Source organism: Ambystoma mexicanum, chromosome 12 (genome assembly GCF_040938575.1).
Source record: "Ambystoma mexicanum isolate Mex_15411 chromosome 12, UKY_AmexF1_1, whole genome shotgun sequence".
NCBI lineage: Eukaryota > Metazoa > Chordata > Amphibia > Caudata > Ambystomatidae > Ambystoma > Ambystoma mexicanum.
This window is the reverse complement of record NC_090936.1, coordinates 230,392,530-230,409,130: the sequence shown is the minus strand read 5'-3', so window position 1 is coordinate 230,409,130 and position 16,601 is coordinate 230,392,530. Positions and strand designations below refer to the sequence as shown.

The 16,601-nt window shown below is 46.9% G+C and overlaps 1 pseudogene; it reads right to left on the bottom strand.

The window, feature by feature from the left end:
- LOC138513471 (valacyclovir hydrolase pseudogene) overlaps positions 1-15,817 on the bottom strand; it is a 190,677-nt pseudogene extending 174,860 nt beyond the window's left edge.
- Positions 15,818-16,601: the final 784 nt, after the last annotated feature.

Below are 16,601 nucleotides of genomic sequence, written 5' to 3'. Positions count from 1 at the left end.
CACCCGATTTGAATCTCCAGTTCACGGGGGTTTTTGGCATCTCGGATAGCGTAAATTCGAGTGTGACCATAGAGTGGTCGGATAGGGATCGTGGCAGAATTTGGCAGGGCCCCCATCTGAACGGACTCCGGGATGACACCAGTAGATAGTCAATGCGGGAGCTGGTGTTATGGACTGCTGAGTGAAAGGTGTAGTCCCGGGAGTTTGGATGGGAGTGTCTCCAGATGTCGGATAGCTCAAAGGTCAGGCAGATCTCTGTAACTTGGCGACTGGCCTTGGAGATTCTGTTGCTCGGACCGTGCGATTTGTCGATATGGGGGTTTAGGGGGGTGTTGAGATCTGCTCCCCAAATGATAGTTGCTGAGGTGTATGTTTCCAGGTTTGACATGATCCAGTTGAAGTTACTCGGCCCGTCAACATTGGGAGCGTAAGTGTTCACCAAAACTATTTCCTTCCCCGCAAGCAGGCCCCTCACCAGTAGAAACCTGCCTTCTTCGTCCCTCTTAGAACCGATCAAACTGAAACCGGCCTTCCCGTCGATCAGTATTGCTACGCCTCTCGCGTACGAGGAGTATGAAGAAAAGTATCTATGGCATCCCCAAGAGCGGGCCCAGTGCTGTTCTGCCGATGGTGTAAGGTGTGTCTCCTGCAGCATAGCGATAGTGATCTTGTGTCTCCGTAGGTACTGGAGGACTTTTCTGAGTGAGTTTGGAAGATTGGTTGCCGCCTCTGATATTCCAGGTGGCGGTTTTAATTGACCCCATCTTGTGACGACAAAAAGGAGGGGGGCAATGCCACCCCTGTCATGCGGATCTGGAGGTACTTGAAGGTGCAGAGGTTCCTCTCGCCGATTGCAGGCTCCGGGTCAGTGACCTGTGGTGGTTGTGTGCTTGAACGTAATTGATCGGACAAAAACAATATGGTAACTCTTGGCTCTTTCCCTCGTGCGGGCAACCCACGGTGTACCCACCCTCCCGTGCACGGGCAACTCCCAACTGGCCCGTGATGAACAGTCCTTGGTAAACCCAACAGTAAACATAGCTGTGCTAGAGGTGCTAGTGGCCCTCCAAGAGGAGGCTGGCTCCCAGTCGCATGGAGAGTTTGTTCCATGGTGGTGACGTTATTGCCTTTATGGCACTAGGAAATTTTCAATCTGTGACAGCTGCGGGGTGGGTCTTTATGGCGGTTCCCTTCTAGGCCTGTTTCCTCTTTGGGGATTTGCATCGCTCGGGGCGGATCTACAGCCATTGCGGTCTAAGTATTTGTTGATCTCCTCAGGCGTATTGAAGAACTGAGTTTTGCCTTTGTATTGTATACGGAGTTTCGCAGGAAAAAGCATGGAGTATGGAATCTGATTCTCTTGCAATCTACGTTTCACTGCGGTGTATGAGTGCCTTTGCGCCTGGACTGCTTGGGAGAAATCCGGGAAGAATTTGATCGTGTCTCCATCTTGTTGAAGGTCCCCCTTGTCCCTGGCGGCTCTCAAAATGGCGTCACGATCCCTGTAATTGAGCAGTTTTGCAATGATGGGTCGAGGGTGTGCTCCCGGGACGGGTCTTGTGTTGGGGACTCTATGGGCCCGTTCAACCACGAAAAGTTTCGATAGGATCTCCGTCCCGAACAGGTCCGTGCAGATCTTCTCTATGTATTCTTCCATTCTCTGAGGGGGCTGATGTTCCCTAATGCCAACAATCCTTAGATTATTTCGCCGGGAGCGTCCCTCTAGATCTTCGTTCTTTGCGCTCACCGCCTTTACTTGCGCCTCCAACAGGGATACTCTGGCGGTTAAGGTCGATGTACCGTCATCAAGGTCGGAGTCTCTCTGTTCAACGGTATCTAATCTGTCGGCGTGCTTGTCCAGTCTATGTTGAAGTTGGTCGACTTTGGAGGAGAGGGAGTCTAGTTTGCTCCCCAGGCCTCCTATTCCAGCCTTGAGATCTAGCAGGATTTCCCTAATGTCAAGCTCTTGTGACTCTCCGACTTCGTGGGGCTGGTCCTGCTCGGGTGATTGTGGTCTGCTGGTTGAGGTGGTTGCTTTGGCAGAGACACAGCCTTCAAAGTTTAATTTCCTCTGCGATCTATCATTTTTCCCCATCCTTGAGATGACTACGGATGGCGCGATGGTTCCGCTAAAGGCACGCCGAGTATGTTGGCCGCTGGGAGGCCGGGAGGGCCCGCGAATTCTGTGTCGATTAGATCCTGCTTAGGCCGTCTTTGGACAGAGCTCTGTTCTGAGCCTCTGGGCTCAGTTCTGGGCTAGGCTGCGGTCCTGTGCTGGGGGTGCGATTGTGCCGAATGTCTGATTTGAACTTTCGATATTAGGCGCATGGTCATGGATCTCTTGGGCCTGGTACGATGACTACTTGCAGGCACCCCGCTTTATAACTGTAGCGTCACGGATCCCCTCGGCTTCAGGGTCGTTAGAGATCACGTACCAGTGGGCTCGGGTGCTCCGAGTGCAAGACAGGCCAGTCGCGGGCCCACGCGGGAGCAGCGGGGGCGCAAGGCGCTCGTACCTGAATCTTCTCCGCTCCCTCCGAAGCGTCGGGCCCGCCGCCGGGTCTCCGGATACCCGTCTGCCGCGGCTGCTCTCCCGCCGATTCTCTCCGATCCACTGTGATGGGTGATTTGGCCGTCCGCGACGGGCACCGCGGGGGCCCGATCCTCCGCTCCACCCCGCGATAGGGGTTCCGTCAAGGCCTGTGGCGCAGCTCGTGTAATCGTGGTCGTGGGCGGATCAAGTTTCCGGAGCGTATTCGAACGCTGCGGCCCCAGCGAGGCCGCGTCTGCCTGGCAGCTAAAGGGCGGGGGGGGTGGTCCGTCGCCCACGGGTGAAACTGCGGCGGTCAGAGGAAATAAAGGCAGGAGCTGAAGTAGAAACGCCACAGCTGTCGATATCCAAGGATTGTAAACTGTGTAGAAGCCACGGAACACGCGATTCTTCAGGATCTTTTAGGGAGCTCCGCGGAGCTCACAGGGAGGCCGCCATCTTGGACGGCTTTCTAGCGCCCTCATTTAATCATGTAGATGTAGATAACGTCAGAAGACATGCATGTTGAGTAGTCTCGGAGTTTAATCTTTTTTGCCAGTGCAAGGATGAGTCACTGTGTTACCCTTGATGATGTTATTGCAATGTGTGCATCCTAGACATGGAAAAGTGCCCTTTTTGGTAATTAGAAATTGTTGTCTCTCTTTGGGTGGTTTCTCAACCCTCACAAGTCTATCCCTGATGTTGTCACCCCTCTTAAAGCATATCATAGGTGCTGTAGGGAATAATCTTAAAAGAAGGATCATTGTGCACAATGTTCCAGTGTTTTTTGATGCTTTTGCTGATTTGGAAACTTTGTCTAGAGAATCTAGACATAAACAAAAGTGGTGTTTCCTTCTCGTGTGTTTCAGGTTTAATTAAATCCGTTCTGGTCACATTGAGGGATCTTGTTTTGGCTTCATTAAGGATATTGATGGGGTATCCTCTTTGTTTAAATTTTTCAATGAGTGCCGAGCATTCAGTATCGAGACCTTCAGGGTCAGAGGTAATTCTTTTAACCTGAGGATCTGACTGTATGGTAGGCTATGGAGCATAGCCCTAGGGTGGAAACTAGAGTAGTGAAGCAAGTTGTTCATGTCCGTAGGTTTATGAAAAACAAAAGGTGGTGTTGTTGTTGTTGAGGATGGATAAGTTCACATCAAGGAAATCCAGCTAAGGGTTCCCCACCTCTATTGTAAATTTAATCCTGGGATGTATCGAGTTCAGATACCCAAAAAAAGATGTCAAATCCTCACGTGTCCCACACCATACCCCAAAAATGTCATCAATGAATCTTTTCAATGTCAGTATGTTGGAGGACCATACCGGGTGGTCTAGTACATGCTCGCTCTCAAATTTAAACATAAAGGTGTTTGCGTAGACTGGGGCCATTGAGGAGCCCATAGATGGCCCTTGAAAGCGGAAGTAACTATTTTAAAGTATTAGATTGAGTAATTCAAGTACAAACTGGGCATTACCTTTTAAGCTTTGTGCATTTAAGAGGAGCCATTCAACTGATTCGAGTCCTTCACTATGGGGGATGGAGGTATATAGGCTACATACATCCAGACTGAAGAGTATGCAGTCGGGACTAAGTGCTTTACCGTCTTTCAAAGACTTAAGGAAATCTGTAGTGTCTTTCAGGTATGTAGGAGTTGCCTGAATGAGTAGTTGAATAATGCTTAAAATTATTTTCTTTAAAACTTAACGTTCTTACCAAATCACCTAATCCTAATAGCTGTGCACCACTGCTCCTGTTCAATGGAACCAGAGAGGCCAAAGGTGCAGTTGGCAAGGGACCCAGTGAGGAGAGAGGTGGAAAGTTGATAAGGTGAGGGAGGAGCCTATCAAAATGAATGAGGTTGGGTTCAGCACTGGTACCAAGACGGTACCATTTCGATAGACATTTATGACCCTGGAGGTCGAAGAAAAGGTAAGGATGACCTCCCAGCGGATTCCACCATTGATGTGTCAAGAAGAGTAGGGAGAGAGCAAAACGACCATATGTAGAGTCCATAAGTCGGGAGAAGGAACAGCAAAGAGGATGTCACAGAGAGTCTCTTAGATGGATGCACTGATGTAGGTGTACGCAATAGGAAGGCCTGGGCTGGAGTGTGCTGCCTAAGTTTCTTCCTACCAGACTTAGTGAGCAGTGAAGTATAGGAGAAAGAAAAGCAGTTAGAGAAGATGGTAAAGATAGAAAGCGCCATTGTGTGGGGGCACACTTAACCAGGCAGAGCAGCTGGCACACAAGGGATGGAGTGACAGGAGGGCACACGCGCACAAAGGAAGCACCCAATAGGAATGGGAGAAAAGGAAATAATGCAGAGGGCAAGGGAGTGAGTTGGATTTTCAGCTGGCAGAGCAAAACAAATACATGATGAAAGTACACCTAAATGTGGTTTTAAACTAACAGTCATGACAATGCAGGATAAAGGCACACCTAGAATTGATTTTTTTTTATACGAAGACACTCCAAAAAACAAATATTATAAAGGTATAGCAGCACAGCAGTACAGCAGTGGGGTCAATGGGATGAGAGCTAAGGAAATGTAGAAAGCAATCTAAAAGGTAGACCATGAAGTACAAAGGGACATATGCCAACAGAGAGAGGGCAATGAGAATGCCTGGAGAGAGGCAGAAGGTAAGAGTCAAGGACAGCAACACTCAGCACGGGATGCCACAGTCCAGGGTCGCAAGGAAGAAATACCCAGCATAACGCATGTCTTTGCCAGTAGTAAGAAGGGGGCCTGCATGCCCAGCAAGGCCCGGACAGGCACAGAAGGGGCCTTAGATGAGGCTCTTTGTTTTTGTGGCCAGCTCCCACCTCCCAGTGCTGTTGATTGGTTGAAATAGGTTGGAGGCAGCCTATTGGAGGAGAGCAGGCTCTGGGTAAAGGATGGCCTCACTGCACAAGTCTGGGGAGTCCATCTTGGAGAGAGCACACAGTGCACAGACCAATGCAGGAGATTTCAGTCTTGCCACTAAAAGCATGTGGCATACCGTATTTGCAGCATTAAAAATAAAAGGCTTTTGATTTCCTTTTAATTTAGTTATGTATGCTCAGAGTAAGGTGCGTTTTGCACACACAGTGGAAGAAGTTACAAGAATTGAGATTTCATGTACCAAGATTACTAGGTGAGGGGCAAGTGCCCAGTGATTTCTGCACCCCAAATTGGGTTTACCTTCCAAGAAGAGCTGCTTGGTGTGGAGGTGGCAATGGGGGCTGGAGGAAGCAAGCTGGATCTGCTTCAACCCTTGGCAGAGAAAAAGGCGTCTAATTTCACCAAAATGCCAGCTGTAGTTGAAGTGACATGACATGACCCTTGACCTCTAATGACATCCCAGGAAGTGATGGCACATGACCACACCCCAAGTGACATCACGGGAAGTGATGGCACATGACCTTTCACCCATTGCTCAAACAGGACGTGGCATCACAGCATTGTTCCAGTACACTAAGAAAAACATGGTTACGATATCACTACATGTTTTCATACGACTGTATGTTACATGCACTACCACAGTGCTGGTTCCATGGGGAATGCAAAGCATTAAATCTGCTTCTATGTGAATTATGGGAAAACATTGTATGTGTTCCATTTTCTTCTTGACACATTCCCTTGTCCACCCTCAATGCTCATGTACCTGCTGAGCTCTCTCAGTGAATCCTCCCACCTGCTAATCCTCTTCCCCTAACTTACCCAACACACTTCAGGCAACACGCCAACGAGTTCTTACACCTGTGGAAAAGGGAAGTACGAAAGAAAAAAAAAAAATCACAAATCCTACCTAATGTTCGCCCACCTCAGAGACGGAAAAAAAGAGGACAGGGAAGGAGGTGATCTTCATCCCCTACCCACATAAGGAGAGGGGTTGGGACCCAATATGGGAACCTCGCAGCTTGAAAGCTACTGGAGATGCCTGTCTCGCGAGGGGGAAGCCTCATAATGTTATTTAAGGACTACCTATCATCAGCTCTCTGAACATTTTAATATGCTCACGGATGCCCCTAGGCCAATACCTTCCATGTGTTTATGTGCTGCCAAGAACCTTGTGACTGGCAGCGCGCATGTGAGAATTATTGTGCTCTGTTGCCCAATTTCTCAGACACAATCTTACGTTTGCCTCCAGCATTTTCCTAATACATGTGAGGGTAAAGCATGCATTTCTTTTAAAAATTGAATTTCTTTTATTGTCATGCAAGGCCGGTGAAAGGGACGTAAAGCTTCTCGCGCACCTTCTTCCAATGCAGATGCATCTGTGTTTCTGCTGCTCTGTCTCAGCACAAACGGATAAGAGCAGCAGAGGTGGGGCTGGGAGCCAATTGGCCAGGAAAGGAAGGATCAAGCAATGCCAACATACAACTAGGGCCTGAAATCAAAAAGAAAGAAGGGGATGGACCTGTTGCAGGCAACGTGTGTGAACAATACATCTAATACGTAGTTAGGACACTTTTGTTACACCTGTAGCGGGTTTAACAAGGTGGAGGTGGAGGAAATATTCGAAAACAGCTATTTCTTATTGCTTTTCTTATTAGATCTTACAAAAATCCTACTTCAAACTTTTAAGATTTTATAAGAATTCAATAAGTATTTTGGTGTCATAGTTGTTTTAAATTCTTATTTTTGTTCCAAAAATTCCACTAGATTTGCACAAATTCTTATAATCCAAGATTATGTGTTGCCCCTTTAAGAGTATGTTTCATGGCATTGTCATGATATGATGTTAAAAAAAGGAGTCTCTGCACGCACGTGCCTCAGAATGGCGGCAGACTCCATGACTCCAGCTCAGAGGCAAAGCACTCGTCTTGGAAGCGTGACGAAGTGGAGCAACACTTGTTCGATCCCCGGGTCCGCGTTTAGAAACCTATTAAGCGTGTAATAAATAACCAATTATAATAATAAATAATGAATGGCACTTTGTCTCTGTATCTCATTTTGTTTGGGCCTACAGGCCTACCCCCTGTGATCACGGTACTGCGGCCCTGCCTGGGTGCCCCCAGACCAGCATGTGTAGCCTGGGTGCCCCCGGCAACTGTCCCTCTGTCCCTTTACATTAGGGGACCCCACACTAGCAGCAGTTAACGTCTGCATTTGCCATGCTGGCACTCTCCCTGCATTCCACGGGCCATGTGGCAGTGAGACTTGGAAAACGGGGAAAACAGAATGAAGGGGGAAGGAAAGTGGTGCATGCAAGCTCCATGGCAAAGAGCTAAAGAAAGAACAGTACTCCTGCCTGGGGTGATGTGGCCTAGACACTGTGCCACCACTGTAATGCTGCCTCACTAAAAAGGGACTAGGCCGATGTGGCCCCCGGTGGCGCCTTTGCCAGCCCATGAACTGTACTCTCAAGTGTCCTGGACTGATAAAAGTGCAAGTTTGAACTGGTTTCCTGCAGCCCTGCAAATGCAAGAGGACTCAGTAAACATGCATTTTGATGCTGTGAGAGGTGTCTAGTCAAATGGTCGACAGACAAATGGTCGACAAAATTTGGTCGACAGGACAAATGATCGAATTTTTTTTTAAGTTATATATATTTTTTTAAGTTTAGGGAAAAAAGGGGTTTTTAGCAAAAAAAAAAAGGGGGTTGGGGGGACCCCCCCCAAAAAAAAAAAGGGAAGAAAAAAAAGAAAAATTCAATCATTTGACCTGTCGACCTTTTGGTGTCGACCATTTGTCCTGTCGACCATTTAGATTCGACCAGTTGACCTACAACCGCCGTGAGCCTGCATGTCAGTGGTTCCAGTAAGGATATTTATGTGAAGGTGTGCTCCTGCAGATTGTCAGCATTCTTTTTAAGGTTCCAGTAGCTGACAATGGTGTCATTCAGTGGTTTAAGTTTCTGTTCTACCTTGTTGAATAAAGTGTCTCAGAATGTGGTAGAGCTGCCAACATACCACTAGCAGTCCACCAACCCCCAACTGTCACCCGCAAATATATGTATTAAACTGGTGGACGAGGAAGCAATACCCTTGAGATGGCTGGGGATGCAGAATTACTCAAACATCAATAATCCAAATGACTCAGGTAGTTGGCAAAAAGATAACTGTTTTAATATAAATTATTTAAAACAGGGAGTACAACGGACATCACCGGACGTCTCAGAGTAAGGTCTCTCAATGCATCTTTAAAAAAACATTCTTTTGTAGCAAAAAATCATCATTGATGACGTCAAGCTACGTATTTACTAACGTCATCCTACGTTACCAAACTGCAAAAACCTAGTGGCTATTGTGATAGAAGTTTCCTTAGAACGTAAGTATATGATCCATACTACTCTAAGAGACTGAAGAAAAGTGATAGGTTTCTTAACATCAGGTGGGGCCACTAAGCCGCCCCTCAAACAGGTCAATATGAACGTCACTAAATACACGTCGTCCCATTGGTCGCACAAACTATAGGACCCTTAATCTTGCAGCCCCCTACCATTGGGTGGCACTTTAACCTCTGTCAGTACTTTTCCACCTACTTTACCAGCACGCAGGCTGGTCTTCCAGGTGCTGGTGGCTAGTCTTAACCATAGCTTCCCATCAATTTGCATATTCATCTATCATCAACTCAGTGATCTGCTGTCAATTAAAGCTTTGAACTTGTCCTTGGGAGTGTTCTTTTGCTCTGGAGAATTCAGGGGAGTAAAGGCACACTCTGCCCTCATGCGTAGGTGTGGTTGTTATGTTCGTCCAACTTCATCCTTCCACGTGACTGAAGACCACAAAATCGAGCTCTAGTGCATTTAAAATACTATTTTCTAATAGACCTCTGACGTCTTCCTTGTTTTTGTCCATGTCTTCTGAACAGGAGTTTCGATCTTTCACACAATTTGTATCCAATGTCTGCTCACCCCAGCCTCATAAGGCCTTGGCTTCTTGGGGCTCATCCAGCCTTACCTTTCTGAGTTTCACTCCTGTTAATTTGTTCACTTGTTTTTAACTTATGTTGCCGCATGCCGCAATCTATTCACTATAAAGCTAGCCTCAAGAATATTTTGTCTGCTTGCGTTTCTTTGCATCTGTAAACGTGTGAAATAACTTGATATCTTCATCGTTTCTCTAGCATAATTTTCTTCATCTTGTCCCCAAGATGTCCCTTATCTTTGATACTTTCTTGATGCCTTCTAGAATATCTGCATTCTCTTGCCTTTGCCTCTCTTCCAACGTATGTCAGCTTGCTTCATGTAACATCACCAATCTGCTCTTTCATTCATTGGCCCTGCTTCTTCTGGGATTTCATTCAAATGGCCATCATACTGTCTCGTATGCAGGTATGGCTTTCTCAATTGGACCCTTGCTTCGAGGACTCTCCTCGGTATCAGTATTTTCACTGGGACTGCATGTGTCTCACACTCTGGTTCCCAACATATAGGCAATATGGGCGAAGTGGTTGAGGTGGGGGTACTTGTCTCCTTCTCTACATTATAGAGTGCTCGGTATATGTTTTATGTCTGCAACTGTCATAATCGAAATATGTGGTCAGTGTTTTATCCTATAGTTCCAAAGTGGTCCATGTATTGCAGTTTGTAACGGGGGGAATCATTTCATGTCCAGTGGTATTGTCTTGTTGGTTATGAAAAAGGAGGAGTGTGGTGTTTCCACTTTAAGAATATGTGTTCCCCATTCAGGAGTATGTGTCATGACTGTGTTGTGACATGATGTTAATAAAAGGAGCCTCTGTATGCACATGCCTGAGAACGGAGGCAGACCCCATGAATGGCACTCTTTCTCCGATATCTCATTTTGTTTGGGCCTGCAAGCCGAACCTGTGAAATCACGGTCCTGCTGATCTGGGTGGCCCAGACTAGAATATGCAACTTGGGTGCACCCAGGCCACTGTGCCTCTATATGATCACAAGGCAGCTGCAAGTCCAGGAGCCTCCAGCAGCTGATGTCTTGCCGTGTGAACACAGCCAACAGGGTGATCCCTGCACCTCTGGGTGTCTGCTGGGTGCCCACAGCAGCCACTTGTGCTAGTTCAGTTTCCCGTGAGCCAGCCCACAACAGTCACTGCTGAAGAGTATCCTGGTTGCCCCCACCGATAGTCCGACTGTCCTGCGGCCGCAGGTTCCGTCACAACACTGGAGATGACTGTTTTGCGTCCTAGTTCATAATGTAAGAACTGGGACGAGACTGTAATGTGTTTACTCCTTCATAAAGCAGCAACCTATCATCACTTCTCTGAACATTTTAATATGCTCACGGATGCCCCTAGGCCAATACGTTTGAAGTGTTCATGTGCTGCTAAAAACCTTGGACTGGCAGTGCGGAGTTGAGAATTCTTGTGTTCTGCTGCCTAATTTCAAAGACACAATCTTATGTTTGCCTTCAGCATTTTCCTGGTAAATGTAAGGGTGAAGCATGCATTTTTTAACAAATGCCTGTCTTTTATTGTCATGCTAGGCTATTGAAAGGGGTGTAAAGCTGCTCGCACACCTCCTTCCAATGCAGATGCATCTGTGTTTCTGCTCTGCCTCAGCACAAACAGATAAGAGCAGCAGAGGTGGGGCTTGGAGCCAATGGGCCATGAAAGGATCAAACAACACCAACATACACGTAGGGCCTGCAAACAACAAGCATCAGCAATGCCAATAGTTTGGGCGTTTCGTGTTGTTCTTTGCATTTTGCATTTATACGCACCAGGGTGCAAGGAGGAGAGTGCAAAGTTTTAAAGGAGGATCCGATAATGGGATGCAGGTGTGCAATGGAATGGGAAGGGGAATAGAGAAATGGAGGAAGCCATTGATAGAGGGTGCCGATGAGCAATAGGAAAAATGAGCGACAGAGGGTGAGAGAGTAAGAGAAAAACTGAGTGTGAGAAACTGAGTGTGAGAAAGGATGAGAGAAAAAGTAGAAGGAAAAAGGGATATCTTCAAGAGTCCTAGAGAGAGCGAATGTGTGTGCGGGGTGAGAGAGTGCCAAAACCCAATAGACATCATCTGAGAGCATCGTACACTTGACTTATCTCCTGTGAAGCCCAAGGTGAGTGCACTACCCCCAGCAGTATAGATATAAACCGCTGCCTGAAGGCCAGGACATGCCCAGCCCCCTGGTCCACACAAACATTTAGGGGAGGGTGTGCAATGGTGTGGATATCACGAGTACAACCCGGTCTGGTAAGTATGCATCAAAAGAGTCTGCACTGGTAGTGCGCCACCATCTGTGGTCCCCTGAGATTCTAGCAAAATATTTAAGCAAAACTGACAAGTGGTTAAGGCTAGCACTATTCAAAGTCGATTTAATTATATTCAGAGTGTATTTTAAGGGTTTTAAAGTGGGGTACTTAATGGTTCATTCATGCCGGGTTTCCAGTGATTATGATATGGCATTTATAACGCGCCTGTACACAAGTGTTTCTAGGTGCCACAAGACAAGGGAGGGGAAAACATAGGGACGACAAGACAAACGATCCTTCTGGGCATTGTGTCATTCGGATAGTGCCAGTGCGACAATAGAAGTGCAAGGGGAAAGAGAGGGGAGGGTGGGGGGAGTGTGAACACGGCAGCCTAGCTCTGAGCAAGGGCAGCATAGCTCTGAATGAGTGCAGCCACGTAGGCGGCTCTAGGCAAGTGCTGGAGGCAGGTGTTAGGTAGAATTGCATGCAGTACCCTTTGGGAACACTACAGGCAATTAAGACTACAAGTGTAAGCACAATTTCACCTTTGGTACCATCATGTACTGCACAATAAAGTGGTAGCGATGACTGTGCAGGCAGTGTTATCTCTCGAGTTTAAGTGAGCAGTAGGACAAGTTACACAAAGGACCAACTAATACAGTGACTCAAACAAACACTTACTCAAGGTTTCTTGGAAAAAGAATGTACATTTATTTACCCAGTCGGTTTGAAAACATACTAACAAGAGCAGCTGAATATCACACACTAATAAACTACAACTATACAACCGGTAAGTAAATGAACAAGTTTAGCTTCCTGAAATGGGAGCAAAATGGCACTTCATATACTTTAAAAGGGGTAAAAAGACAAGGTTATAAGAATCAACTGCACAAATGCATTCATAGGCAGGGCAAAGGGTTTCAGTAAACTACAACCAGCAATTCATCTCATAGGCCTGGGCCAAAGCCAATGGTTGAGAGACTTTGTATTGGATAGCACACCTCTGGTAATAACGGTAAAGTCTTTGACATGGTTTTTAGAAGAATTTGGCTAGGCGAAAACTTTGATGAAGGTTAAGGGAAGGACAAGTCTTCGAGGTTGGGAAAGTTTCACGCACTTTCTCGGTGGCCAAAAAGATTTCCGGACCGCGTTTGCACAGTAACTTTTTTGTGAAGAAGGGCTGTAGCTGAGGCAGTTGTTCCTGGCAGTTCGAACAGATCTCGCTGTTCCTGACCTTCAGTCGTGGGACAAGGAGGACGTCGGGAGGTTCCTGCACTGCCCAGGGATGAGGCCAAAAGCTTAGCAAGATATTGGTTTAAGGTGTGAGTGCCCTAAAGTCCACGAGCTGGTTTCCTTCCCTCTGGCTATCCGGTTTTCAACAGCACTCTGAAGTTAACCTTGAAGGGCTTCTCTGTCGATTGGAGTTTCAGGCAATTCGGACCTGCAGCAGGGCTTCACCGGTCGTCCAGGAGTTGCAGCAGTCCTCTTCCTTCAGCTCGTCTTTGGTTCTTTCGTTCCAGTGGTCGACTCTCCTTTCCAAGTCCCAGAGACCTGCTTTTAAACAGTTTTCCCCCCATTCGTTCCAGCCTGGCTGTTGCTCACACATCAAGGTGGCTGTCCTTGCCAGACAGTCTGCTAGCCAATCACACCAGAGTGCATTCAGGTCTCCTAAGAGACTAAGCACAGGGGGTTTCAGGCACCTCCCTCACATCCTGTTCTCCCCAGACACTCAGGCGCCATATGAGGGCTTCAGCACTGAAGCCCGGCAAAGGCCAATGAACAAAGGGACCAGACCTGGTTTAGCGCGTAGACAAACACAAAAGGGCTTTTCCTAAAACTAATGGTCGAAAAAAGATGACCAGAGTCTGTTTTTACAGATAGGTCTGGGACGCCATATTGAAAAACATGGCTGACCCGATTTTTAGCTACCGTTGTTAGCGGTCGGAAAAAATCACGGTAGTTGATCTAAACCACTGCCACCAGCCATTTAAAGTAGGAAAAGGTAACATTTTACTGTTACATGAGTGTTTTGACTCAGGGGAAGCTAGGCAACCCCTCCAGCACTCTATAGGAAGATAGTTTGTGCTGGGTCAGTAAATTTAAAAAGACTAGTAAAGCCAATTTAACTTTACATGCTCTGGGAGACGGTAGCCAGTCCCAGAGAAGGTATTTAAACCCTGGGGAGTCTGAAAGACATCCCTGTGCCACTGCACTGAAGGTGCTGTGTGACACACAGAAAAAGATGATGCCTATGGAGTGGTTTTAAAACTCCACAACCAAAGAACACAAAAGTAATACACACACAAAATACATGGAAGAGTGGGAAAAAAAGGCTCACAATCTTCCCAGGTAAAAAATAAAATCCTAGAAATCCAGCAAAGTTGCTGGGGGTCTCAAAAGGTAAGGGAAATTAGCACATTTTGATAATTCTCCTTAACAGTAAGGGGTGCTATAAGGGTTACAGTTACAGACCCTAATTGCGTGTAGGCCCGGAATCCGTGCAAGGAAGACTGGTCGTGGAGGAGCCGGGTATCCAGTGAGACTCTGACGGAACCTAGCAGCGGGCGGCGCAGCAGACAGTAAGTTAGCAAGGAAGCGAGAGAGAGAATGCAGAGGATAAAAGGAGAGTCTTACATGAATAATTCCAGTAAAGATCTACTGTTTGCAAACATACCTTTTTTGGACATCTTGAACACAGGAGCGAAGAAATTATGCGTGATGAAAACTTCAGAACTATGTTTTAGTTCTAACAGGATTGTGGTTTCAGTAACTAAAAGCATTTTTAAGTGTCAAATATTACATCACTATTACATTACATTACACCAAAACCAAACATGGATGCTATTGTTTCTGTGGAGGAGGAATTTGTTGCCTGGCAACATTACGACAAGATGTCTTTGCCACTCAGATGCCTTCTGAGTTCACTGCACCTGCATCACAGTTTACTTGCTCCGAGCTTCAAGTGACTCCAGATTGGTTTTCATAGCTGCACGGAACAAGGGGAGAGCGAAATTGCAGGATTGCCGCAAGACTTCCATCTTATAAGAGAACACGATACAGGGTTCTGCCTTGTCAGAACAAAACCCTGTGCTAAAGACTTCGAAACTGCGGCCATTGTTGAGCGGTCACTTACAACTGATGACCCTTTTTCTAATACCAAAAGAGCCAACGGAACCCACACAACTCATCGCATTTGCAAGATGCTACCACACCAAACGACAATACAGGGTTTATTCTCAGCGTCATGCTATGTGGAGTTTTGCTCTCACCACTATAAATACAGGACTGCAAACACAAGAATGTGAAAAAAGCAGGTCTGAGTGATGTACTCATGCCTAAAATGGGACCTTGAGAGGTTGGCTTTTTAGGTAAAACCATTAGGAAAACTCGAACATGTAGACATAAAGCATACAGAATGTGCCACATCAAAAGTCCTAGTGTGCGTAGGGTTGTTTGCTTAAAAGCCAGTACAGGATAAAGGTGTCCATCATATCAGGACGTAAGCAGTGATATTATATATGGCATTTATAACGCGCCTATACACAAGTGTTTCGTACCAGACAGTGATGTCTGGTACGATTTCTCCAGGCTGCAACACACAACTATAATGAGTTTCAGACCCCCCACTTGGCCGCCTGCTTCTGGTCTTGTGCCAGTCGCATGCCAGTCATGTACCTGCATCAGCGTGGCATGCTCACTGTAAGATTAAGTAGCCTTAAAATTCATCTATTTTGTGGGTTAAACCCCAGTCTACCCATTGTACTTACTGCGCGTGCGGTGTCCTCTCTTTTTTACTCCATATCTAAATCCTGATGTATCCCACTAAGTTTCTTTTTGGAAGACAAAGGAAGAGGACTATATGTCAGGCATCCCTGGAAGGGCGCAGACTCTGACCCAGCTGTCTCGGCTTTTCAGCTAACCTGGCATGTCAGAAATCTGGTCCTACTAGGCGGCCTGCTTCCGGTCTCGTGCCTGTGACATATCGTTCACGTACCTGCATCAGCGTGCTCTGTGGCTCGTATTTGTGCAACTGGAGCAGGTTGGCAACTAGCGGCCAGAGAGCCGGGTATTGGGGCAGGTTCAGCTGCTTCTTCTTCCAGGGGACCACCAGCAGAAGGGGGGGAGTGCCAGCAGGGCGCCAATCACCAGCATGGTCGCATCCGCCTCCTGCTTCTTCCTTGACTGAGCTCCGCCAAACAGGGCACCTGCGGGAGCTGACTGCAGTCTCCAACTCCCTTCCCCCTTTCGCCCTCCGACTCCCTCCCCACTTCTCCGCAGCAGCACAAACACACTTGGCTAGGAAAATCACTCTGTGGCAGACTTTAAACATAGAACACAAGGAGTTTCAGTGATAAAAAAAAACATTGGTGCATCTAAATGAAATTAATAACGGGCATATGGTTAAGTGCAGTCATTTTACTCCTCCTTCTGAGCGCACACTGTTCTCTGGCAACAGCAGCAGGCTGGAAGGCATGAGCGAGAGGTGCTTAGGCCACTTCATCAACTAGGCGCCGGCAAGTTGCCATGACAATGCCCTACATTGCTCCTGAGCTCCCCTTTTTGATTTTTTTTTTAAATATTTACAGTAGCAATGTTTTCCTGATTTGGTGGCTTACAACAGCAAGCGCCAAAACCAACGAAGGCGTTATATGTGTTTCAGGCAATGTGTGTGAACAATACATCTAGTGGATGAAGGGAATACGGGATACGTAGTTAGGACAGTTTTCTTACACCAGCAGCAGGTTTACAGCTGCATTTGAGCGATTACCGTCCAGAAGGCCGGTCAGAAAGCACAGAGTTACCTCAAAGAGACCACTGTGCTATATGTTTTGGGTGGAGAGGGGAAGGTAGGAGGTGGAAATGTTCTGCTGCAACAATGTCTTATTGATTTTCTTGTAAGGTTTTTTTCAGAATCCTATATGGTCTTGCCTCTCTTGTATGCGCTGTCTTCTCCGTCGCCTTGAAAG